Raw genomic sequence first — 26,814 nt, forward strand, 5'->3', positions numbered from 1 at the left:
TTGGGAGTGTCTCAGAATTGAAACCTGGGTCTGATTTTTGCTCATGGCTTTTATATTTATAAGTAGTTAGACTAAAATCCTAGATATAAATGGCTTGGAAAAATAACAGAACTCTAGTCATAGTGTGCTATGGCAAAATAAATTAAACAAATATGTAGTTTATCTGCATGATTCAGTTTATTGGGTCTTTGCAATTTACTTTCAGGCCTTTGAGTAGCAAGAATAACAGGGCATCCATGTCTGATTGCCTCTAAAGAAAGCTGATTGCATCTAAAGAAAGCTAGCTGATCCTGGTGGGATCTTTGTTATTCAGTGTCTCTGAGACTGTCTGCAAACAATTGAGCCTTAGTAGACACCTCTTTGTACAGCCACAGCAATCTTGCCTTTCTGGTTAGGCCCACCTTAATAGCTGTCCAGTATGAAGTAGGGTGCTTCAGTTGCAGGCTATAATTTATAAGTAGGGTGACCCTAATAATTCTAGGGAAATCTGGAGTGGGGTAAGGAAACTCAGGATGGGGGGCACCAGGAAGCATTAATGCGTGCACCTGCACACACACAAGCATACACAGCCCTGACCCCCCGGCTCCCAGGAGCCGGGCAGAGCAGAATAGTGTGGAGGCCTGCAGCTGTGCTCCATCCCCTGTACATAGATGCTGGGCCTGGCTGGGAGCAGCCCCTGTGCAGCACCCCTGGGCTGTGCCTTCTCCAGCTGCTAGCTAACAGCTAGCTGAGGTGCAGTCCCAGGGTGGAGCCTGGAGCAGACCTCCTGCCCCTGAGTAAAGGACTCTAGCAGCGAGGTGAGAGGGTGGGAGGAACCCCACTCCCACTTCCCTCAGGGCAGGGTCCAAGCCTCTCTCTCCCACCTCTCCTCTGGGAAGCCCCATCCTCACCAGGTTCCAGGTGGCAACTGCTCCCTGGTCCTGATTCTGCTGGGCTGTGAGCCAGGAGTTGCTTGCCCAGTACAGTCAATCAGGAGCTGAGCACATGTGGGTGGGTTTGCACCAATCTCGGACTTTTGTTTCAATTGTCTCCAATGGCTGCGATGCTGAGACGGCCTATGAAACCTGGGGCAATCATGGCCAATCAGGGATGTATGGTTATCTTATTCATAAGGAGTGAATGCTGTGGGTCACAGTCTAGAATACTGTACTACAAATCTCTACTCAAGAAAATAACCTATGCTTACCTGGCAGGGGCGATATTGCGGTCACCTGGGCGGGAGAAACACCATGTATCTGGGTCCATGAAGGCAGTTTTCCTTAAGCGTTCCCGGGGATAACTGTGCTTCTGGTGTGGTTTAGTACCCGCCGAGGTGTTGGGGCTTAAAGGCTACTTTATGGAAATGGGAGACTCCACCCTTGCTTGCTTTTTTGGCTATATGGCTGGGGGCGGGTGAAACTTGGGGGCATCCGAACCCCAAGCCTCTGGCCTTGGGCCTGCACGTAGGATGCCTGTCAGAAGACTGGAAATATCTGAAGACCCTGGTGGGAGTGGGAGATGTTTGCCGGTTGTAGAGCCACTTACGGTTCTGGACTGACTCACGGATTTGGACTTGATTTGGCTGATTTGGCTTGGAACAGGAAAAAATTCTTAAAAAAAAAAAAGAAAGAAAGAGAGAAAATAATCCAGGTCTCCTTTTTAGCCAAAGAGGATCACAATGCCTTTACTAGGTATGTCTTCTATTCTTCTGGCAGCCTGCCTGTATATTTGCTTGGTTTGGTACAATTATTTGTGCCCTGCAATGCATACTACTTCCTAGATGGAAGGAACTGTTTTATGTGTACTGAGTACCCAGGCCTAGTTTACCACCACAATCATACGAGAGACACAAGATCTGTTTGGCTCAATGTCAGTTATAAAAGCAATGTTAAAAGCTTTGTGCTGATCTCAGTGCAAGAGAAATTTCTACCTGGTATGAAATCCTAGACCTATGACTCTCCTACAAACTGCAAAATAAAAACAGACATTTGCTAGCTATGTTCCACGTAAGGTGGTTTTGTTTGTTTGTTTTTTCCAGGAAAGGTGAAAGTTGATGTTTTGCACCCAACCTCCTCCTCCTTAGGAAATTAGCTTAGATAGTAATCAAAATTAAAGGCACTTCCTGTTGCTATAATACTTTAAGATTTGGGTCCCAGTACAGAGATAAGTCAGTATGCAGCAAGGCAAAAAATGTATTGCTCCTGGCCTGCTGCCTGCTGTCAAAATAGGACATGCAATCACATACCCCAGCTTCCAAAGGAAGGAGAGCAAACCAGATTGATTTTGCTTGGTTAATGTGAAAATTTTGATGAATTTGGGATCCGTACAATTTAAACTACTCCTTTGGTTCAGTCTGCTTCCCAGCATGCGTTGTTTCTCAGCTCAGAAGTTTTTATCTCAGAGGAAAACAAATTTTGCAGAGCTCCAGGAATTGCTAGCACATAAGGGAGGATCGGAAATGACTGGTATATCTTTCTGCAAGTATGTATGGTATCTTGATGAGTCGCATAGCATACTTGACTCTATGTTTTGCAGGCCAGATAGCCAGTCTTATAACATCCTCTGTGGACAGACAGCTGCTGCTATGCACCACTCTCCCATTCTACCCCTCTCCCCCCTCCCAACTTGCTTTCCTTTTCCCCACCATGTGACTACTAGGGCACTTGCCCTTACGCCTCCACTACCTGTTAGAAAAGTTTTGCAGTTTTGTGCATGGTAGGGTAATGCTGGTGCATGTATCAGGTGACTTGAGCTGTGAAGGGGATCCAGGTTCCATTTCAGGAAAGATCAGAAAATCTGGCTTTGTTCTGAATAGGGATGAAAAGAGAAACTTTCAAAACACACAGTGAAGGGAAGTTAGGAAAAAAAAAATTTGAATCAATAAAATTATTCATGTCTTAAATTTGTTAACATCCATAGTTTCCTTTTCAGATGTTTTGTTTCATTACATTTTAGGTTCTAATATAAAATAAAACTTCCAAGTTAAAAGTAGTTTCAAAATAAAGCTATTAAAATGTTTCATTCCAAAAATGGCAATAACATCTCTGGAAATGTTTCCAGTTCATTAATGAAATTAACAGATTTCAAGGTTTGTAAAGCTCTTCAGTTTTGACAGAACTGCATATTCTGATTAAAACATTGACCTGTCAAGCTTTCTCCAGCTAGCTCTGCTCTCCATGTTGTGTGCTTTTCTGTGCTCTTCTTTCCACACTGGCTAGGAGAGAGGCCTCTGTTTCTCTTGCAGCTGTACCACAGAGTCTTGATGGTGTGATCTTCCTACCAATTATACTAACTGCTAATCAAAGTCTTATTTCATTGGCAAAAATACCACATAGTTATTAGCAACGAGGGCTAGACATAAGGTTCAGATGTTTTTTATGTACTACATTTAACTCTATCTTGTATGCATGAAATTTAAACTTTTACCATTTGTGTATCTTCATTTGTGTAACTAGGCCTGCAGAACATTTGAGGGACTGTTTTGGTAATCTGTACAGCTACAAAAACATGTATTTGGGGAGTGGAAAAGCTACTGGACAAGTTCCATGTGCTTTCTGACATTTCTCAAGTGCAGCATGTAGTCTTTGCTAGTGGCTGAGATAATTTGGCCCCTGAGATAAAGAGTGAGTTATAGTTATTTTTAGAGATCTTTTACTTTTGTTCTTGTGTTGAGGGATGGTTTGTTTAAGTTTTACCATACCTAGTAGCCTAACTAGCATTAAAATTCAGAATGGGGCTTTCCTATTAAAACTGTAGCCAGAGCAGTTTGGGTTTACTACCAAATCCCTCCCCTCCCCAACATTCAAAAAGCACGAGTCAAGCTGCCAAAAAGCTGAAACTTAAAACTCATGAGTTTTCCAGTTTTTTCTCCACAATCCCGATGGTTTTGCTTTTGACGAAAACTGAAGTTTTTATATGATCAGAAATGTTGAGGAGCTGCAGTTTCAAGAAAAAGCACCATATCTCAATTCAAGATACATTTTCCAGAACATCCATGTCACTTTTCAGAATGTGGATGGTAACAACAGTATTTTCATTTCTCAAAATGAAAATACTTTAATTTCTCACAGTGTAATTCTCATTTAGGAGGTGTATTGGAAGCTCTTAAAAACACAAAAAAACCCCAAAACCCTGAAAGTGTTTCATTTGCATTTCTGGGTAGTACTTTTGGTTTCATCCTTTGTTTCGGTGCCTGTCTATGGAATTAGTATTGATGACGGATGCTGGCTTTATAGCAACGGAGTCTTCTTTTTATTCACAGAACAAATATGACATGGACTATAACATTTTGATTTTCTTCCCAGAGTATTGCCAGTGGGTTCCTAACTTACAGCATTCATACCCATTTAATTCTTGGCTTCATTGTGAAGAGTTGCAGTAAGGTTGTCATTTAGTGTCCATCATAAACAATGGCTTGTGTGGTAAATATCTGATGGAAGTAGAATCTGAAACCCTCAGACTTATTTCACACAACAATTGAATGGCAAGTTTTTTGTTTCTGGTGACCTTAATTGAGCCTAGCAACTTACCCTGGAAAAATTCCAATTCCCCAGCATAGTCCAGGCCACTAATAATTCTGTTAATTTTTTTTTTTAAAGCATATTTGTTTTAAATTTAGCTTTCTTTCCATTAAACCAAAAGGTCAAATGAGAGGATAAATTGGGAGGGAAAACAGTCTTATAAAATATATGAATGGGAAGAAGGTTTTCATTTCTTTGCTCTAGCCCTCTTAAACATAGAAGTACCATATTTACTTAAATCCAAGAATAGGGGGTTTTTTTCTTTCCCCCCATTCAACATTGGGGGCGCCCCTCATCTTAAATCTAAATACACGCTGGGTGGGCAGTGGTTGTAGCGCTGACACTGACCCCTGGGTCAGGGTTGAAGTTGGAGCCACAGTTGCAGCCCCCCCTGCAACCTCAGCTTCCCTCCCCCCCGAGCTCTGCTCCCCACCACTGCTACTTACACACAGCTTAACCACAGCTGCAGCTCTGGCTGGAACCTCACTGGCTGGCCCCTGCCATGCATTATACTTATGATGTGATTAACCAGTTAATCTCGTCTTAAATTGTGACCGAGCCACATGTTCAGTCAGTTACTGGTGTGATAAATCAAGGAATAAGCCACAAGGTGATTTCCCCAAAAATGTGTAATAACTTTGTAGCTGGTTCCTATGATGCCATTAATTGAACATGTGGCCAGATGTGGCCCTATGGCTGGTGTGGCGTACTGGCAATAAAGCATAATGGGGTGTGATGCACAATCCCACAATCACTCCTACTGCCATGCACCTGTGGCTTGGCAAGGAAGCATGATTGTGTGGATTGCATATCAGATCCCATCACACCTTTACCTGCATGTTTGACAGGGGCCTTAGTGTCCTGTAAGTGATCATTGCAAAGGGCACATAGATCATATAGATGTTGCCTGGGATTATAGAAATTGGACCAGTATACATGGAATCAGAAAAAATATAGTTATCCAAGCGTGTCAGTCTCTGGGACAAGGACAAATTTGGTGTCTAAGTACCAGGAAGAAACCAATAGGTCAAATTCTTATTGGCTTTAGTGGGTCAGGATTCTACTTATAATCATCCTAGTAGATTTGAAGTTCAGTCTTTCCTTTTCCATAGGACTCAGCAACTAGGATTAAGTGATGAGCATTAATTTCTCCAGAAGCATATCTTTGGTCATTGGAATACAGAAGTATACTCTTTCAGTGCAACTCCTTGTGTGAGGGGGAAAAAAAGGACATTTGGGGATACAGAGATTAGAAACTGAAAATTTTGTAAGCAGCCAGTGCAGAGAAGGAATGAAGTGGCCCAAGGAACCCACAGTGGGATTGAGTTAAATAGGAATATCCTTTTTTAGTAGGACTCTGGTATAGCTTTTGTCATCATAAAGCAAAAGAACTACTGCATTCTTGATGTGAGCTAACCAGATCAAGAAATGGAAGATGGTAGTATTCATGATGGTACCTGATAACGCTGTACAGATTTTAATATTAGAAATGCTGTCATAGGGGGAACAGGTTTTCATTTTTCCACACCATGACTCAAACTACTTGAGAAAAGGATTTTTTGTCCTAAAAAAAAAAAAATTAAGATGAAAAAATAATTGATTTATAACTAAAAGCAAACATCTGTGTAATCTCCATAAAACTGCATATTTAGAAAAGGCTATTTTGTGTCAATAAACATGTTCAGTTTTGACTTAAATTATTTTAATTTTTGTTTTATTTCTTTTTTTAATTAAGTAAACTTAAAAACTAGAAGTCATTTGGGAAAGCAAAACTGAAGCTTTTCCGTTTAATAACTGAAGCATTTTCCTTTTTTTTTTCCCTTCAGCAAAACTTTTTTTTTTTTTCCCTTCAGCAAAACTTTGCTGAAATATCTTTTAAAAAAAAACAGAAAAACATTACTTTCACTGGAACACCATTTTGGGATGGAAAGCTGTTGCAACTAAAATATTTTGACCTGTTCTGCTCATGAGCTAGTGTTATAGTATAGAAGTACTGTGGGGCCTGTCTTTCTGCATGGAGCCATACAGAGGGGAAGGACCAGTCAAAAGGTTCTGAAATCTGCTGCTGCCTGACAATCAGTGATTTAGAGTAGTTTTTCATGTGTTAGTATGTAAAACCCATTTATCCAGGCCTTTTCACTCTTACCCCACTCCTAATGTATGATATTGTTTGAAATATTTATTTTGTGCTCCAGTACCCTGGAAACAATGTCCGTAGCAGGCATCCTTTTGTACCTTGTATTGACATAGTGTTACTTAACACAGTTCTTGGTTTTGATTAGCAAAGTTGTGACTATATGAAAATGTTACTTCTGATGACATTGTGAGATGAAATATGGGCAAAAATATGTGCCAGATATACATTTAAAGGATATGTTGTTTTGATGACACTTTTAAGGCAATATGCATAATTTTAGTACTCTATACAATCTTGGGAATTATGTTTTTAAAAATTCATAAAAGTTTGAAGGGCACAAGTTTAAAATTTCATAAGAATCTGAGATACTGTTTAGAAACCATTTATGTTTAATTTGACCTCTAGACCTATCCATTTCACCCACTTCTACTAAGAGGTGAGAAGTTCATTGTCAGATTTTTTTTCCCCACCTAATGTTGAGCTCCTGACTCCTGCCTGTTTATAGCTAGTATTGGTGCATTCCAGACAGGGTAATGCACATGTGACAAGAATGTATGTGTTTTGGAGCCAGAGTTGGGTGTGAATGACAAACAGTCATCTCTTTAGACACCTACTTAGAGATTACTCAGAATACTGCCTCTTTTTGTTATTGATTGTTGCTCTGTAAATTTGTGTATCAGGACACTGTCAGGCTGGTAAGGCTACAATTTGACCTGCCTTGACAGTGAATTCCTTGTGGGCATCTGCATTTGCAATACCACTCGCTGTCAATACAAGTTAGAGATGTCTGTTCCATTTACCAAAATATTGACAGTTGTGGGGGGAAGGATTTTTTTTTAAATGTTCCTGTAGGGAGAAAAGGGGGATGAGATCATCTTCTCAAGGACAAAGCCATAGGACATGCTGATAAAAAGATATCGCTGCTTTGTGTTCTTTGTTGTTTGAATGGACCTGTCATTTCCTCATCCTAATCCTATTTGAACCTTCATTTTCTTTTCTGCTCCTGTTGTGAATATGTCAAATGAAGTTAAGGGTGTTGAAAAGTGAGAACCTTTGGCAGGCAAGGGCTTTTTGAGAGAGAGTGCAAGAAGTCCAGGAAATCTGAATGACGAGACATCCATAATTGCTTAGAAATCATTGAGGGCTCCTTTTTCAGCGATCATTGGAGGATATTTTTTGGTAGGCAAATTATACATTTTTTGTTGAAACTAGAAGCCTAATTTTGTATGTTTCAGACTAATAATGGATAGGACTGACATTATTCTTCCAATCTCTTTTCTAAATTCCTCATGTGAATTGTTGCCAATGCAAAGAATGTGTAATTTTCAAGAGTCCCACAGCATAGACACAGTTACCGGTTTATGCCCAATTTAGGTCTTTGGTGTCCAACTCCTTGACCTAAAACAAAATGCTTTATTAACTCAGATAATATGAGGTATTATTTTAGCTAAGGGAAATGTTGTCTCGTACAAAATAGACCATGTTTGCCTTTTATGTCCCAATCCCTTAAAAACTTAGGGATTTTTAGTTTTACTTACTCTGAATAGCCCCACCAAAATCAAAGGAACATTCATGTATTTGTGTGACTGAAGGTGACTGGTATACCTATTGCTTCAGGAATACCTGATTTGTGGGTGGTTATAAAGTCCAAATCAATCCTCTGGTTTCCCTTACTGTGGTGGAAAATGTCACAGTGCCACTTCTGGCCTGTGCCAAGTTCACTGGATAAATGGAGCACTTGAATATCTAAGGCTGCTAAGCAGTGGACTGAGCAGTTGTTACTGCGGAGTCATTTAGTACTTGCATAACCAAGTACTACATGACTGCACAGTAACCGTCCTTACTGCTCAGTACCATCTCTACACAGTTTTTTTGTTTTTTTGTTGTTTTTTTTTCAGAGATGCTACTGTGCAGTAGCATTTCATGTAGACATGCCCTAAAGCTGTTAGTTTAAAACCTTTTGCAAACCTAAATTTACCTTAATTTCACACCTGAGTTCATGGGAAGACTAAAATTTAGTGTTGTTCTTACTGTTACCCATGCAATGTGACCAGGATTTTCCTTGCATGGATTTCAATAGAAATTAAATATGTTGGGTTTCTCAGTTGTTTTTCTTTACCACATAAAGGGAAAAATATACTTTGCTTGTTCCTTTACCAGGCATCAAACAAGGTGCGGGATTGGAGTTTGCTGGGGAGGGTATAAGCACACCGTGTCACACTGAAGGAAGATCAGTGAACTGATTTCATTAGTTCCGTTTCAGAGGATTCTTTTTTGCTCTGGTCACTGCTACATTAATCCATTTGCTTTCCCTCCCCCATTCCCCCAGAAGTAGAGAAATGCAGGGTGATAATTAATTTGGCAGGTTGATTGAGATTGGGTAGCAGAGGCACACTTTCATGGGTGAATGATGAAGCATTGCTGGTTGAACTTAGAGTGAATAGACTGAAATAGAAAGGAGTTAATATAAAATTCCCCAAGGGTGTGTTTATAGACTGAATGTACCTTGAGTTTTGACATTGCAGTTTTCTGTCCAGAAGGTAGAAAATAATTCTATAATCCCTATAGCTGGGATCTAGCATTCTGAAAATGCATATATTATATACATTATATAATATATTATATACATATAGGTCTACTACAGTATCTGGGGTAATGGGGTGCTATGATAGACCAAGCTTTTTTTCCTTTGCATGTCCGTCTAGAATTATGGTAATACAGTGGACTTGCATTCCCATAGAGGCCAAACTTAGATGATCACTAGTTTTTATTTTGGATGCTGGAGCTTCACTGTTGTTATTTTTCTCTTTTTGGAAACATTAACCATCGGTAAATTTGTTTTAGCTTGTGATAGTGAGATTTCTTAGGTGCATCAGAATCTGTTTTTAATTAGAAGGTTTCCCTTGTGTGATTAAATGCATCACTCAGGCCTACCTGTTGTTTTTCTATCTGCTTTATGGTTCCCCTTCTTCTGTTCACTACCTGTCAGTTACTAATTAATGAGCAATGAATAGGGTACTTTTAACTATTGTCCATGTCTTTTTGGTAATTTGGGCTAATATTCTGGTGTGATAGAGAGTCTAAAGTAGGGCTTGTCTTGGAAAGGCACTAGGAGGTACGTGCAGGTGAGCAGGGATGAAGTGCCCACCACCCTGTACTGCCACTGCCTCCCAGGAGCAGGGCTGGGGGAGGGCGGAGGGGCAGCAAAGGCAGCAGCTCCCCTCTGCAGCCCGCCCAGCTGGCCGGACACGGGCGGGGGAGCTTGCCTGTGGCCACGGCCACCATCCAACACGCTGCACCGCCACTGTGTGCAAGCCCCCCCACCCCAGCTCTGTGTATGGCCACCACCACCCCTTCTCCCCGCCCCCCACATCCAGCTGCCGCCACCCCTACTGCCCCGCTCTGGATCTGGCCATCGCTGCCAGGAGTACACTCCTTAAAAAAGGCTGGAAACCCCTGGTCTAAAGGCTTTGTTGTACATTCACTTGCAACAACTGCAACTCATTAGAATGTTCTGATGTATTCTGGTTAGTACACCTTAGGGTGATGTCGCACATTTACTTGCAACAGTTGCAAACAGTTGAAATATACGGTAAAAAAGATGTCATCTTTGGAATGGGATAAGCTGTGCCAGGATGTTTTACACTTGTTACCCTGGGATATTGTCCCACAAGGTTGAACCCCTGACACTCCCAGGGCTTCAGGAGCCCAATCCTGCAGGATAACTACCCCATGGCAGTGAGATTCAAGCACTGCAGAAATCCTTTGCAGGGGGATTCCCAGGGTGTGCAATAAGGAAACAGATGCCCTCCCTTGTAAAGCGTTACAAACTCTGACTACTTTTGGTCACGGTGACATTTTTGGATACTTAGGAGCATGACAAGGGGCTAGGATGTCTGTTTGCTCACAAGTTGTGCCACCAGAAAAATGTTTATGTCAACACAAGGGCAACATCTGTTTGCAGCCATACTGACCAGCTCCCAGACGCCTTCCATCTACTTCACCACCAGGCACCACTGTCAGAGACCTGCAGGCAGCTGGGAAGGACCCAGCCCAGATCAGCCCTGCCAGGCCCTTCCCAGCTGGCTGCCACTCCATGACAGCCCCACACAGCCTGGGGATGGGGAGGTGGGCAGTTTGACCACACAGCTACAGGTAGCATGTGTTAGGAGATAACCCTAGTCTAAAAGGGAACAGCTTCCCAATGCCATGAGGGAACTTAACACATGCTAAACTGCTTGAACATGCATCTGCTAGTGTTTTAACTGCACGTTAGTGGCTAGGGACAGACATTCAAAAAGCCTGATTCAATTTTTACAGGTTAGTCTACCCTGCATAGATTGAACCGATTTGCAAGTGAATAGGCATCCATTTTTTATTTTGAATATGCAGGCATATGCCTTCACTGAGAAATTCCCAGCCCCTGCAGCCCAGCCTGGGCTGGCCCCTCTGTGTTCTCCTTCACCACTGCTTGCAGGCCAGCCCGGCTCAGGACCAGCCCTAGCCACAGGCAAGGCAGGGGGGATGGTGGGGACATGCCAACTGGCTCTGGCTACATTCCTGCCCCTGCCATTGAAGTGGGGAAAATGCCTGATGAGCTGCTCTGTCCCAGCTAGGCAGACCCTAGCTACTGGTGAGACAGGGGATAGAGGGGGAAATTAAATCCCTGTTTGCTCCCTGTTTGCTTCAGGCTGCGGATGGGGGAGAGGGGCTGGCCACACCCCTGCTGTGGCTCGAGCAGCTAGGTGTGGAATGCCTTACAAGGGGCTGCTACACCCCGGCCAGACAGGCCCCAGCTGCAGTCCCAGGGTGAGAGAGGGGAGAGTGGGGAATAAACAGAGCTGACCCAAGCAGGGTGCAGGGCCCAGGGCAAATCAGCCAATGTGGGGCCCCACCCCGCTCTGATCCCACGGGCTCCAAATATGAAGAAGCTGCTGATGCCACCAGCAGTGGTGGTGGGGGGAAGGGGAGGAGTAGCGAGCAGCTGGACATGAAGCCACTGCTCTGCCCAGCTCCATGCCACCACTGCTCTGCCCAGCTCCACAGGACCCCCCAAAGCACAGGGCCCGGGCTCATCACCCCGATTTGCACCCCACCCCCTCCCTATTCCCTTTGCCTCAGGGGGCCATGCCAGGCCCATGTCTGACCATGCCCTTGCCTCTGTTCTGGCTAAAGGGCAAGGGGGCAGGGACAGTCCTGCTGTCTGTAGCATCCCAGGGCTGAAAAGCTTGCTGGGACTCTGATTTAATTTAAACCAGGAAGGGGTCTGGGACAGAAGTTGCATAAACCAGTTTGACCCAAATCAGTTAAGTGTGATATTACATTCAACTAGGTTTATCTCAAATCAGTTTTGGCCATTTTGAAACTAGCTTATGTGCACTGAACGTACAGTCTGTTAAAGATTTAAACATGTTTCTGTGCGGGCCGGGAGCGGTCTGAGGCCCTTTTTCTGCACGGTGGGCTGTGGCCAGCAGCCCGGACACGCCGGGTCGGGGAAGACAGGCGGCACGCTAGAATTAGGCACGGACGCTTAGTGGTTGATTTAAGATTATTTTACTTACACTGAAGGTGGTAGCGGTGCAGGCAGGAAAACTTGCTTGAGTTGCGGTTACAAAACAAAACAAAAAACTCAATCCTGCAGAACGTATGGGTACGTCGCAATGGAGTTTCGGCGACGGGAGATGAACAGAAACCTCAGGAGTACGTCGCAATGGGGTTTCGGCGACGGGAAGAAAAAAAACTGCAGGACTCGAACCCTGGGTAGAGCTCTGGATTCACTCACACGAAGTTTGCTAGGCTCCGTGGAACTTGCGCGCAGGGAAGGGTACGTCGAGGGATCAGGCAGCGACGGGGAGAGGCGAGAGGCTGATCAGACCGCTATAGCCTTCTTGAAATACACGTTGGGTCCGATAGGCTCCGCAGCACTTAGAGATCTTCACGAGATGTGAAGTCTCTTCCTCCTGATGGTCGTGGAGTCCTCCAACCTGGGCGGAAACCACTCAAGCCTCTTATACGGCTAGCAAGCCAATCACTAGCCGCCACGTAGGAATAGTTTAGAACTGGCCAATAGTGGGACACAAATTTGAATACAAATGGCGGGAACTCTTTGCAACGTGCATTTCTGTGTTGCAACGAAGAAATGCACCCTGCAAAGAAAGCTACAAGTGGCGGGAAATAATTCAGCAGTGCCGAAGCGCACACAGACAAAAAATCACACCCTTGGGTTGTGACAGTTTCTCATCACTTAAACTGGTTTATATGTAACTTCTGTCCCTAGCCAATAAGTGTTAAGTTTAAAGTGTGACACCACCCTAAATTGTTTATTTTTTTGCATCATAAAACTACAAGTAGTCTTTAAAGTGTTGTTAGCATATTATTATAGGAAACTGCAGTGATGTCCATTCAGTCGATGAGAAATATTATTTCTGTTTTGAATTCACGCTTTTAGTTCACTTGTCATTCAACCCCATCTCTGTGAGCAAGGAAGAATTTTAATCTGGACACAAACTAATCCCAGTAAGCCATGGGTTTCATATTATCTATCAATCAGATATCAAATTTCTGTGTTAAAAATGTCTAGTTTTTTTTTTGTTCTTTTTCTTATTTTGCATTTTATCATTTGCCCACAAGTGCACGCAAGGCTGGAAAATACTTGATCTGTTTAAACACTTGAAGCTTTTTGATTGAGACTTTTCCTTTTGCAGGTTTAATTGCCTGTAGGATTTGAGGACTTGAAAATTGCAGTACAGAAGCATGTGTGACTTGAGGGTGGAAGGGCGTGTCTTGCTTTTTTCTTCCTTCCTTCCTTCCTTCCTTTTTGGACATAAACTTTAGATCCTATGAAAGGTTCTGGGTTGGTGGCTCTGGGCAACCTAAGTCCTCTATGTACAGTGGAAATATAATGTACACAGCAGGAGAGTTTAAATTGCCTTGCTAATATGGCTCAGTTCTTTCCTCGGGGAAGTATTTCTGCAGGTTTAACTTTCATACTCATTTGGTCCTGAGTTTCCTACTGAGACCGCCAATAAAAATAAGTAGACCAAAGGTGGTTTAATAATGTAGATACTTATCCACTAGAACTTGAAGGAAGAAAACTCATTTCATATGGGCTACAAAAAGTGATGCGATTTCAGTTAATGGTTTTGGTTCATATTCACCCAGGCCAAACTCCAGAACATTTTAACTTGCTTGTGAACTCTCATCTTTTGGATTAGTTTTGTTGGTGAATCGGCCAAGTTATCCAGGGTCCATTTAAAAGCTTTTGTTAACTCATTGTGCTTTGAATGACTCTCAATTACTATACAGAAAACTACCATATTTACTCAATATAAGATGACCCACCAATAATTAGATTATATAACTGGAAAAAGTATCAATTATTATTTTCCAGTTACAGAATTCAGTTATTGGATGTTTGCCTTGAATTTGTCACCCTCCCACTGCTACAGCAGGGAAAATACATTGGGGAGTCAGGTGGCCCCCTTGCCCTCTGCCCCCCAACTTTTTCCCCCTATAGTTCCTTCTCCCTCTTCTTATTGTTAGATCCTGCTCTCCCTGAGCACATGGAAATGGGGTGCAAATTTGACTGACTTTGAACTAAGCATAGCTGTAATACTTTGTATATAGTACTCATAGACTTAGTTCATTCAGAATTGATGCAGCTTACCTGTTTTGAAATTGCTGCAAGTTTTACAATAGGTACTCCAGAAACACATTTTTACAACAGCATTTTGTGCCTACTCATATATATATAGTGCAAACTATGTGTGATATTAGTTCAAAGCTAAAAGGCTTATGATTTACCATATAGTTTATTGGGCTGGGTCCCACCAGTCACCAGCATTTCAAGTTATGGTGACTCCACAGCTCAGCACTGCTCAGTTTGTGTGTGTACTCTAGATACACCCCAAGAAGGATCCATTTGCTAATTGGCCCTCCTCTAATGACTGGAACTGGGTGTTCTTGTCATGAGTCCTGGGATGCTCCAAAAATTTATATGCAGATGACAAACAGGACAACCTGGTGTGACTCCCCCACATAGAGGGTACGGTTATACTAATCATATGTGATAGGCTGAGAGAGGGGCCAATGGAGGAATTCTGGATCAACCATTTGGGGCTCTATTTGATGGCATTTACCAAACATTTAAGGCTGCTGAAGAAACAGGAATCATGGGAAATGGGAAAGGCACAGCTCAACTGTAGGAGTGAAGAGGAAGTAAAAATGTATGCAATGTGGTTCATCATGACTTGAAAAAGAGTTGGTGCTGAGGAGCACTGTGCTTAATGGGCATTACCATATAACTTATTGATATGATTTGCACTAATTTAGCCTTGTAGTTTCCCATCAGCACATTTGCCTAATATGGGACATGTGCTTTATTGTCATGCTTTGTGTTGGCAGCATTTAATCAACTTCATACTTGGTTTCCATTACTGAGCACATGCTATTTTTGACAGCAATTTAACAATAGACATTGTATTTAATGAGGTTGTCACGGCGGTGTCCTTCAGGAGGGCCGTGATCTCCTCAAGGCCCTCTCTCCACGCTAATTTGGCCCAGGGGCACCCTTCATTCTCGCCCGCCACGTCTTTGCTCTTAAGGTAAATGTAATAGGGAGGCTGCCTTGCGTCTCCTCGGGCACGTAAACTCCTGGACCCCTCGTAGGTCTCCCCGTACGATGGGTGGTACTCAAGCACCCTAGCCTTGTGGGCTGTGCGTGGCTCCTACCACCCCTAATACCACGCCCCAAGCCTCGCTGATGTACCTGACGTTGGTGTGTCCTTCTCTATATAGTCTGCCCCCTCTCTGGGGTCTTCTCTCACAAGGCGCTCCCCTCTTCAGGGCTCGCCGTGCCCTCCTTGGGCTTCCTAAAATGCTGCCCCCCTTCTCTGGGGCCTCTTCTACAAGTGTTGTCCCACGCAGGGACCCTTGTCCACCTTGGGACTCTTATCTCGAGCCTCAGGTCTTTCAGGCCCACCGCGCTGCTTCCCCTTCTTGCAGGACGCTGTGCTGCTATTCCCTTTCCTTGGGGACCACCGCAGCACCCTGTCCTTCTCTGGGGCGCTGTGCTGCTAACCCATTCTGTCTGGGTTCACTGCAGCACCCTGCCCCTGTCCTGGGTTTTTCCCTGCAGCTCTAGCCGATTACCGGGCTCGCTACGCCCATCCTGGGCTTCTCAATCTGGCCCCGCTTGGGCCTCTCATATATTGCCCCACTCGGGCTCCTCCCATATTGCCCCGCTCGGGCTTCCTAGTAGTGCCGCCCCCTCTTTGGGGCTCACTGTGCCCACACTGGGCTCCCTAATAAAATCGTCCCTCTCTCTGGGACCTGTTGTGCCCACACTGGGCTTCTTCACAGTCCGCTCCCCCTTCCTGGGGCTCGCCATGCCCGTCGTGGGCTTCCTAGCAGTGCCCCCTCCTGGGGCTCGTTGTGCCCACTCTGGGCCTTCTCAAAACACCCCTCTCGGGGTTGGGGTCTATGCACCCCGCACACAATCCGGGGTCTCAGTTCCCCGCCCGCAACCCACTGGTTGCACTCAATTGCGCCTCCACTGGCGCGCAAGCTGCGCCTCCACTGGCGCTAGGGCACCCCGCCCCTATGGGGTCCCTATGAGGCCTCCTCCACCCCCTACAGCCTCACCCAAGCCTCCGGTCTTTTAAATAACACCACCAAAGCCAAACCACAAGCCCCTAGGCTGTAACTCAAATTGAAGCCGCCTGGCTAAAACTTAACATTATGGCTCAAGCCTCCCGAGCTGCCTTCTGTAACTCCGTTTGAGCAGTACTTGTGGTTCTCCCTGCTTCTAGGGTCATGGCTGAGAGCTCCTGCCTCTCTGGCTGCTGGCAGAGAACTCCCAGCCTGGCCTTGGCTCTAGGCTTTATAGGAGCCAGGCCCTGCCCCTTCTGGTCAGCTGCTTCCTATTATTTGCTCCGGCAACCCCCAGCTGTGCTCCTTCTGTTCCGCCAGGGTTCTCTCTCCCTGGCAGTTTCTCCCCTCTAGGAGCGAGGTGCGCCGCGACAGAGGTTTTCTTGTATGCAAGTGTGAGGCCTTTTTTCCCATTTGGATTATGATTGTCTTGTATTTGAGTCAATACGATAACTCGTTGTTTGTATAAGGTATCTGAAGCCTCACAAGTGACAAGTATAACTATCTCAAGAGAAGAACTGGATTTTGTGCTAAATAGTGAGAGTTGTGAATTAAATGTGAAAAGATATATTCTTAGTGGCATGTACTTGTGTCAGAGGGAGCACAAATAATGGAAATCACACTGATTCCACAGAACAGATTCCTTGGAGAAGAAAGGTGTTTGACTTCATTGTTAGTTTAGATGACAAAAATTATTTTTCCTGACTGATCTGCATTTCATTGTGGTAGATTCATAATTTGGTCCATTCTATGACAGTGTCAGTACTCTGACTATTGTATTACTTAGTACGGAATTGATGGTTCTCTGTGGAAAAACATAGATATAAATAATTTTTAAAAAAATTTCTGCCCCTTTTTTAACACGCTAATTGTACAGACATGGACTTGAATATTTCATAGATTTCATAGACATTAGGGCTGGAAGGGACCTCTGAAGATCATCGAGTCCAGCCCCCTGCCCGAGGGGCAGGAAGTCAGCTGGGGTCATAGGATCCCATCAAGATAAGCATCCAAATTTCTCTTGAAGGCGTTCAATATAGGTGCATAAACCACCTCTGGTGGCAGGCTATTCCAGATGTTGGGGGCTCGGACAGTGAAGAAACTCTTCCTTATGTCCAGCCTGAAATGGTCTTGCATGAGTTTATAACTGTTCAACCTTGTCATCCCTTGGGGTGCTCTGGTGAACAGTCATTCCCCCAGATCCTGGTGAACACACCTGATAAACTTATAGGTGGCCATCAGATCGCCCCTGAGCCTGCGCTTTTCCAAGCTAAAGAGTCCCATAGCTCTCAGCCTGTCGTCGTAAGGTCTGTTTTCCTGACCTCTGATCATGTGTGTGGCTCTTCTCTGGACTCGCTCCAGCTTCTCCACATCCTTTTTGAATTGTGGAGTCCAGAACTGGATGTACCAAGACCAAGTACAATGGGAGAATGACGTCCCAGGATTTGCTTGAGAAGCATCTGTGGATGCAAGCCAGCGTTTTGCTTGCTTTACTAGCCGCAGCATCGCATTGAAGGCTCATATTAATCTTGTGGTTAGTCATGACCCCCATGTCCCTTTCATCCATAGTGATAACCAACGTAGCACTGCCGAGCCTATAAGGATGCTGCAGGTTTTTCCTCCCAAGATGGAGAACCTTGCATTTTTCGGTGTTAAACACCATCAGGTTCTCATTCGCTCATTTACTGAGCCTGTCAAAGTCAGCCTGGATCACCCTCCTGTCCTCAGGTGTGGATGCTTTACCCCAGAGTTTGGTATCATTGGCGAACCTGGCCAGTCCACTTCTGACTCCAATGTCCACTTCATTAATGAAGATGTTGAACAATACAGGTCCAAGGACAGAGCCTTGGGGGACCCCACTGGTCACAGGGAACCATGACAATTGACTTCCGTCAACCAACACCCTCTGCATCTGACCACAAAGCTAATTCCCCAGCCAGTGGATCTTGGTGGACCCAAGGCCACAGTTGGCCAGTTTTGCCAAGAGGTGATCATGGGATACCAAATCAAAGGCTTTTTGGACGTCAAGATATATGACATTAATCTCGTCTCCCTTGTCTGGGTGATAGGTCGCCTGGTCATAAAAGGAGATAAGATTGGTCAAGGAAGGCTTACCCACAACAAACCCCTGCTGGCTATCCCTCAGGATGTTGCTGTCAGCCAGTCTGTTAAGAATGGCCTCTTTAATAATCTTTTCTAAGAGCTTCCCCAGGATAGAGGTCAGGCTGGTGGGCCAGTAGTTTGCCAGATCAACTTTCCTCCCTTTCTTGAAGATAGGCACCACATTGGCCTCCTTCCAATCTTCAGGCACTTCACCAGAACACCAAGAGTTCTTGATCCGTGCCAGAGGCTGGGCTATGATGCTAGCCAGCTCCTTGAATATCCTGGGGTGTAGATTGTCAGGGCCAACTGACTTGAAGATGTCCAGCCTCTCAAGGTGTTCCTTCACGAGGTCAGCATTGATGGAGGGCAGGGAATCTCCCTCACCCAGGCCTCTGTCCCATAGTGGGCAGGGGCGTCCCATGGGACTGATGAAAGACCGATGCAAAGTACCTATTTAATAGGTTGGCTTTTTCCTGGGTGTCGGTTGTCAGTTGTCCCATCTGGTTCAGCAGGGGTCCAGTGCTGCCCTTGCTTTTCCTCTGGCTCCCCACATATCTAAAAAATGACTTTTTATTGTCCTTGATACTTGTAGCTAGTTGGAGTTCCATCGCAGCCTTGGCTTTCCTGGTTTGCTCCCTGCAGGACTGGATCAGTGCGGAATATTCCTCCTTGGAGGTGGATCCTGTCCTCCGTTCTTTGTAGGCCTTTCTTTTTAGCCACAGGAGGTTTGCTAGTTCCCTGGAGAGCCAAGGGGCTGCTGTGCCCTTTTGCTGCCTTTCCTCCTAGACGGGATACACTTTGCTTGCGCATGCAGGATTGCTCCCTTGAGGAGCAACCACTCATCCTGAACTCCCCTCCCCTTTGGGTTGTGGCCCTTCAGGACCTCACTGACAAGCCTCCTGAGCTTGTCAAAGTCAGCTTTCCTCAAGTTGAGGACTTCTGTATTGCTGACTGACTTGCCAGCTTTGCGGCAGATGGCGAAGGTGATCAGCTCATGGTCGCTGTCACCCAGCTTCCCTGTAGTCATTAGGCCACTGATTAGGTCGCCCCCAATTGCCAGTACCAGGTCGATCAGCACTTTACCTCTTGTTGGCCGTAGACTTTCTGCATCAGATAGAGGTCATCCACTCATGAGAGAGAGCTTTGCAACCACTCAGATTTGGCTGAGCGTTCCTCCCAGGAGGTTTCTGGGTACTTAAAATCTCCCATGACAACCATGGGCTTGGAGCATGCAGCCTCAGCCAATTCCCTGATGAACTCCTCGTCAAGCTCTTGACTTTGGGTGGGAGGTCTGTAGTAGACTCTCACCATCATGTCTCCTGTGCCGTGTTCCCCATGGATTTTAACCTAGAAGGTTTCCAGCCATCTACCCTGGTCGCCATTGTCGGCTTGCAGGGATGCATAGCTCTCCTTGACATAGAGAGCTATGTCCCCGCCCCTTTTGTCTACTCAGTCTCTCCTGTACAGTGTATAGCCATTTATACCCACGGTCCAGTCATGGGTGGAGTCCCACCAGGTCTCCGTTATCCCTATGACATCATAATTATTTGCAGTAAGCAGGAGAACAAGTTCCTCCTGTTTATTCCCCAAGCTCCTGGCATTTGTGTATAGGCACGCATGTGTCCCCTTGAGGGTCCTAGCCTTGCCTACAGTTTGTTCCAGGGCTGGGGCAGGGGTGGGCTCCCTTAAGTGCCCTGGCCTGCTGGCTTTCAAAGGGTTGCTCAGCGGGCCAAGAGTGGCGGTAGTCCCCCCTTCCTCTGGCGGGCTTAGTTTAAAGCCCAGTGGAGCAGGTCAGCCAGTCTGACTGAGAAGAGCCTCCTCCTCAGTGGAGAGAGGTGGAGGCCATCCCTTCCCAGCAGCTCACTGCCTCTCTCAGCAAAGAGTGGACTGTGGTCGTGGAAGCCATTGCCTTCTTGATGACACCAGCACCGCAGTCTTTGGTTCACTACCTGGATCCTCCTCAGCCCGTAGCCTGGACTGGGAGGATCGAAGAAAACATCACCTATGCCTCCAGACTCTTTAGCCCCTCTCCCAAATCCCTGTAGCACCTCATGACCTGGCTGGGAGTGCTCCAAGCCGTGTCATTGGTGCCCACATGGATAAGGAGCATGGGATAGTGGTCAGTGGGATGGAGGTGTTTAGGGATCTTCTCCACAATGTCTCGCATGCAGGCTTCTGGGAAGTAGCAGACTTCCCGGGCTAAGAGGTCGGAGTGGCAGATTGCCCCCTCAGTCCCCCCTCAGGATGGAGTATCCCATGACAAACACTTTGCGTTTTGTCTTGAGGAGAGCAGGGGCGGTAGCTACAGTAGTACCCATGTTGCCTGCAGGAGCCAGCAACTCAGCAGGCTCTGCTGGGGCTGCAAGAGGTTGGTACCTGTTGCCTAGCTCCAGCAGGGTAGGGGCCTTGGTGCTCTTGACCACCTTGGTCCAACCCCGAGTCCTCCCTTGTCCTGGAGGAAGACTGGTCTACCCTCCGCTTCCTGGGGGAGAAGGGCCTAGCAGTAGGAGTCAGTTTCCTGCTCACAGTCCCTGATGGCACGCAGTCTCTGAACTGTGGCCTGGAGCTCCTCTAGCTGGTGTACCAGAGACCCCAGTAGGGAGCAGACCCCACAAGAAGAGGTGGCCATGCTCCTGGGTACATATGTACATTTGAACTATGGTAACTTAATGTATCTACTTTGAATAGTGACCAAATGTTTAAAATGGTAACTTTTTTCCTCTTTTCCATTGTGATTTCACATTTCTAACAGCTCATTTTCATGTCTTTTCCATCAGCTCAGAGAAGCTATGAGTTTTCCCTTACAGAGGACCCTTCTCAGTACCACAGCTATTGCCATGTCAGAAAGTTTGTGTTCTCATTTGCTTTGTCTCAGCTTGAACAACACAAACATTGGTTTTCCTTACTCACGTTGTGGTCTTCAGTTGCACACAATAAGTGAATGGAGTCTTTAGGTGAATACTTTGATTAAAAATTTAAAACCCATTGACTGGGTATCTGTTTAAGGCAGAGGGCTTCAGTCAGTTGATGCCCTGAGGAAAAGCAGCCGTGGGTACTTTCGTCATGCCACCATGGGGAAAATCAGCGATATTGGCTGGGTCCTAATGCCTACCCTCTCTCCCGCCTCTGACCCCAACTGTAGCATCTAGCCCACAGCCTAAAAACTTTGTCATCGAGGAACCATGCAGCAGTCCAAAAATAAACAAAATCTATTCTGCATCTGCAAATACCAGTATCTCTCTGGCTCTGTGGCATATTATATCCTCAGATTGTTAAGAATAAACTGTTGCTTCCAAATAAATTATGGCAGTATTTTTTTTCTGAGTGGTGTATTTTTTTCAGGGTCAGTCCTCCAAGAGATGGTGTATTTTAAGTCTCATCTGATATAGAAACCAGATAATTGAATTGCAGAATGATGCTACTAAAAATATTAGGAAAATCTAGGTTTTTCTTTCAATATTATCATTGATATGGAAGACAGTTTGTGTCAAATTATAAAGGTTGGGGGGGGTGCCCCCCCCACCCTGAGCACTGCATTGCTTGCCTATGAACCATGAATTCCATTTTTTTTTTTTAAATCCCATCCATAAAAAAATATTGGTGAGGTGGGTGGTGTCCTCAAGCTATACTTCTCTTTTTTCCCCCCAGTAAAACCCATAAACTGTAGGAAATTAAGCATATTTGTTTCAATAAAATATGGAACAATGGGTGCAAGATGGCCTCTCTATAGATTACGTTGATGCCAGTTCCAATTGGCCTCACTTATATATTTAGTTTCTTTTGTCCCAGTGCATTGAAGCCAGGATTCCTAAAGAAGTCAAACAGTTTGTCTAGAAGTATTATAAAAGGTCATACACTGCCATGAGAAAAATCCTTAAAAATGTAGTTTCTTTTGCCTCCTTTTCCACTGCCAGATATGATCTCATTCTTTTTATTCTTTTGAAATGGAGTCCATGATTATGTGCTTGGGACAGTTTCTTCACTATTAACCTAGGATTTTTTTGGTTGTTTCCTTTTATGTTGTTCTTCATGTGCTTCAGCTAACATCTTATTTATCATTTAGTTGCTGAGAGATTTACTTTTCCTACAGACCCTACTGTCCAATGTTCAAGCAGATGGTGATTTGGAGACTCATATTTTTGCACTGCTTTGCAGGCTCTATTGTGGTGATGGTGATTAATTGTTTGACCTTGGTATGCCTAGAAGCCAGACCATAATGGTTAGCCAACACCAATGAGATATTGTCACGGCGGGGTCCTCGCAGAGGGCCATGATCTCCTTGAGGCCCTCTTACCGCGCTACTTCGGCCCGAGGGCACCCTCCATTCTCGCCCGCCACGTCTTGATGTAACATGTAATAGGGAGGCTGCCATGTGTTTCCTCGGGCACGTGAGCTCCTGGACCCCTCGTGGGTCTCCCCGTACAATGGGCACTACCCAAGCACCCCAGCCTTATGGGCTATGCGTGGCTCCTTCCTCCCCTGATACCACGCCCCAAGCCTCGCAGATGTAATGGACGTTGTCCGGTCTGTCTATGTCCAGCCTCTGGCTGGGACTCATCTGGCCCACTCTGGGCCTCCCCTGCTGGTGTGGTTCCGCTCAGGGACTCTCTAGCGGGCCTCCGGTCCTATGGGCCAACCGCACGGATACCCTCCCTGACTCTGGCTCACCGCGCTGCTACTCCCTGTCTTCTCAGGGGCAACCGCAGCGCCCTGCCTTGGTCTGAGGGGTATTGCTGCACTAGCCTGTGGCCAGGCTCGCTATGCCCGTGCGCCCATACTAGGCTACTCAATAATACATAAGGGCGTTCCCCCTCTCCGGGGCTCGCCATGCCCACACTGGGCTACTCAGTAAGACCGCCCCTTTCCTGGGGCCGGGGGCTATGTTCCCCCACACGCAATCCGGGGTCTCGGTCCCCGTCCGCAACCTACGGGTTGCTCCCGCGACCCACTGGCCGCGCTGCTCGCCGCCAGCTGCTCACGCACTGGCGTGCGAGCTGCGCCTTCCCTGGTGCTATGAAGATAATGCGCCCTCTTGGCGCTAGGGCACCCCACACTCTCTGGGGTCCCTATAGTCGAGACCTCCTCCAATCCCTACAGCCTCACCCAAGCCTCTGGGTGTAATAATACAAACACAAAGCAAAACCACAAGCCCCTAGGCTGTAACATAACCACAAGCCACATGGCCATAACTCATTATCATAGCTCAAGCCTCCAGGGCTATCATGAGCGATACTTGCGACTTAGGCTCCTTCCCATATCTTGGCCGAGGGAGCTCCTGCCTCTCTGGCTGCTGGCAGAGAACTACCAGCCTGGCCTCAGCCCTGAGCTTTATAAGGGCCAGGCCCTGCCCCCTACAGGCAGCTGGCTCCACTTGGTTGCTTCGGCAACCCGCAGCTGCGCTCATTACCTGAGCAGCCTCAGCTGGGCTCGTTATGTCAGGCCAGGGCGCGCTCACTCGCTACCTGGCAGTTTCTCCTCTATAGGAGCAGAGGCACTGAGGTGCCCTGCGAGACACCTCCCCCCCCCCAAGATCGAACTCACCGAGGTAGATCTTCCTTTTCATCGAATTTGGTCGGATTCGGCGGGTCTTCTCAGGCTTTCTTCCAGCACCCGGCGTCTCTCTTATAAGTGGCGGAGGTTTTAAGGCGCCTCCTCCTCGCCTTTTACCCAGGGGCGCATCACGTGGGATTTCGTGGGAGTTACCCTGCCAAAAGTAGTCCCCCCACGTTAGCCATCCCTGGTAGGGTGCAAATTAGACTTCCCTCTTTTCTTTCTTCACTGCCTCCTCCCTCCTGGGAGAGCTGCTTCCTACTGTTTGGGGTACCCTGCCCCTCTTCTTCCAGCTAGATCCCAGGTCTCTTTCTGCACGTCCCTTGTAACACTCCCTCCTTCCTGAGGTTTCTTGCCTGTCTACGAGTATTCCCCAGAGCTCCCATTGTCTCTTCAATGCTTTCTGGGCATCCTTCTCTTCCCAAAACTCTATTTTTCCCCGTCTGGTGGGTCTTCCTTTAGGCCCTTTATAGATTTTCACATAGGCTATGCCGCCGATTCTAGCTTCCACAAGCCTTCTCAACATCCACCACTGGGTTAGCCCTGGGAGGTTATTAACGTACACGCATGGCCTCTTCTTTCTTTCTTGATCTCCTCTCGACTGCATTACCTTTGATGAAGATGGCCGGTCTGCCGTCCGCACACGGTCCGGTCTCTGGTGTTGTGCTGGGCTAGGTATTTCTCCTTTAAGGTGGAGCTTGAGACGTCCATCTCCTCCCCCCTTAAGTTCCTCGGGGCTTTGGCCCCTTTTCTCTCCCTCAGGCTTCTGGACCGCTCTCTTATTTTGTGGTTTTGTTGCTCCCTCTCCTGCGGAAGCTGCACCTTGCCTTGATACCGTCGATCTCCTAACATCACACAAGGCTGCACCTTTATCTAGTTTTTCCTTCAGGCAGTTCATTTCTTGGACGTACTGGCTCGCCCACTGACTCCATCTCCGATTCAGGCACTCCGTGACTATGGAGGTGATCTCTTCTCTCATCCTTGAGTCTATACCGGAGAGTGCCTCCAGCTTCATATTCTTTTCCTGCTGCTCTGGTTCCCCCTCTTCTCTAGGGATTTCTAAGCCCACCTCACTGGACTGTTCCTGATTTCTCAGGACCTTTAGAAGCAGGGGCTGTGCAGTCTCAATCAGTCTTTCTGTGTCTGTTAGGATGTCTTTCAAGCCTTGAGACTCCTTCAGGTGCTCCTCACATCCTGCCTTAATCATGGAGGCATGTTCCTCCAACAGGCTGCTTATCATGGTCAGTCTCTTGCTTTGTATCCAAGCAGCCGGTACTGCTTGTTGTTCAATCCTCTCTCGGCATGCTAGCTCCCTGGCTGTGCTCTCTTTTAATAGGGCTTTCAGGGACTGTGTCTCTTCCCTCAGTTGGCCCTTTTCCTTTTCTACCCTTTGCCATTGGGCCTGCAACTGTGCACACTCCTGTGTTCTGGCTTTTACCTCGGTCTCCAGGGACTGCTTCTGTTCTTCTAATGCCTCATGGTTGGCCATATATTCTCTTACTTTCTCTATTTCCTTTGTTATCGCTTCCCCCGCTTCTTCTGCCTGGGCAAAGCTCTCTATTAGCTTTTCTCGGAGTTCTTCGACCTGGTATTCTGCCTGTAAGCAACGCTCTTGCCAGCCTTCCAGGTCCTCCTGCACGGCTCCCTTTTGGGTTGCTGTACTTGTCACCTCTGGACCTTCCAACTCCCTAGAGTCTTGGCCTTTTGTAGCCGTCTGACTACCTGCTGCTCGTAACGTTTTATTTGCTGCCTCTAAGGCCCGGATCTGCTGCCTTAGGGTCAGCCTTTGCAGCTGCGACTGCTTTCTCTCTGCGTTACTTGTTGCCTCTCTAGCTGAGCTGGCTTCTAGGTGGGTTTCAAGGGACCGTACCTGTTCCTCCAGGTGTCCTTTTTCCACCTCCATGCTTCGCAATTGGGACTGTAAGTCCTCGTTCTCTCTCTCCCCAGTCTCTAACTCCTTTTCTAGGAATAGGTTTCGCTCATGGAGTGCATCGTATCTTGCCCTCCATGCTGACATTGCCCTCTGCATGTCTTGCAGATTCTCTTCTCTCCATCTGCTCTTCTTGGCTTCTTCTGCCATGAGCCGCTCTAGTGCTCGAGTCCTCTCTGCCTCTACTGCAATCAGGCGCCTAATTCCTTTAGGACCTCCTTCCTTTCTCCCTGCCTGTACCCACTGTTCCAATCCAGCGGCCTTTGCCTTCGCCTGCTCCTTCTGGGATTGGGCTACCTCCAGCTCCCACTCTAGCCGCGCAATGTCTTCTTCTAGCTCACTCACTTTTAATAGCCAGGTGAAATTCTCTTGTTGGAGGCTCTCCATGTCCTCTATACCTGCCATGACTCTGTTTGTCTTAAACCAGACCCAACATCCTCAAACGCTCTCAACTGGCAGTGTCTCTCCTGATCTGGGCTTGCCTTCTCAAGCCCCTCAATCTCACTGCCCTGTCGATCTGTAAACTAGCCCTAAGGTTCGTTTCCCTTGTCAGGGACACGTGTTCTTTCCCCATGCACGGCCGGTTCCCGGCCAATGCACCAGTGTCACAGCGGTGTCCTCGCGGAGGGCCGTGATCTCCTTGAGGACCTCTCACCGCGCTACTTCGGCCCGAGGGCACCCTCCATTCTCGCCCGCCACGTCTTGATGTAACATGTAATAGGGAGGCTGCCTTGTGTTTCCTCGGGCACGTGAGCTCCTGGACCCCTCGTGGGTCTCCCCGTACAATGGGCGCTACCCAAGCACCCCAGCCTTATGGGCTATGCGTGGCTCCTTCCTTCCCTGATACCACGCCCCAAGCCTCGCAGATGTAATGGACGTTGTCCGGTCTGTCTATGTCCAGCCTCTGGCTGGGACTCTCATCTAGCCCACTCTGGGCCTCCCCTGCC

The 26,814-nt window shown here is 46.6% G+C and overlaps 1 protein-coding gene across 2 annotated transcripts in view; it reads left to right on the forward strand.

Annotated features, from left to right (window-relative positions):
• PDE3A (phosphodiesterase 3A) overlaps positions 1–26,814 on the forward strand; it is a 398,418-nt gene that overhangs the window by 218,424 nt on the left and 153,180 nt on the right. The gene's annotated exons all lie outside the window — the stretch shown is intronic.

The sequence above is a fragment of the Alligator mississippiensis genome, chromosome 4 (assembly GCF_030867095.1).
Source record: "Alligator mississippiensis isolate rAllMis1 chromosome 4, rAllMis1, whole genome shotgun sequence".
In the NCBI taxonomy this organism is placed as follows: Eukaryota; Metazoa; Chordata; order Crocodylia; family Alligatoridae; genus Alligator; species Alligator mississippiensis.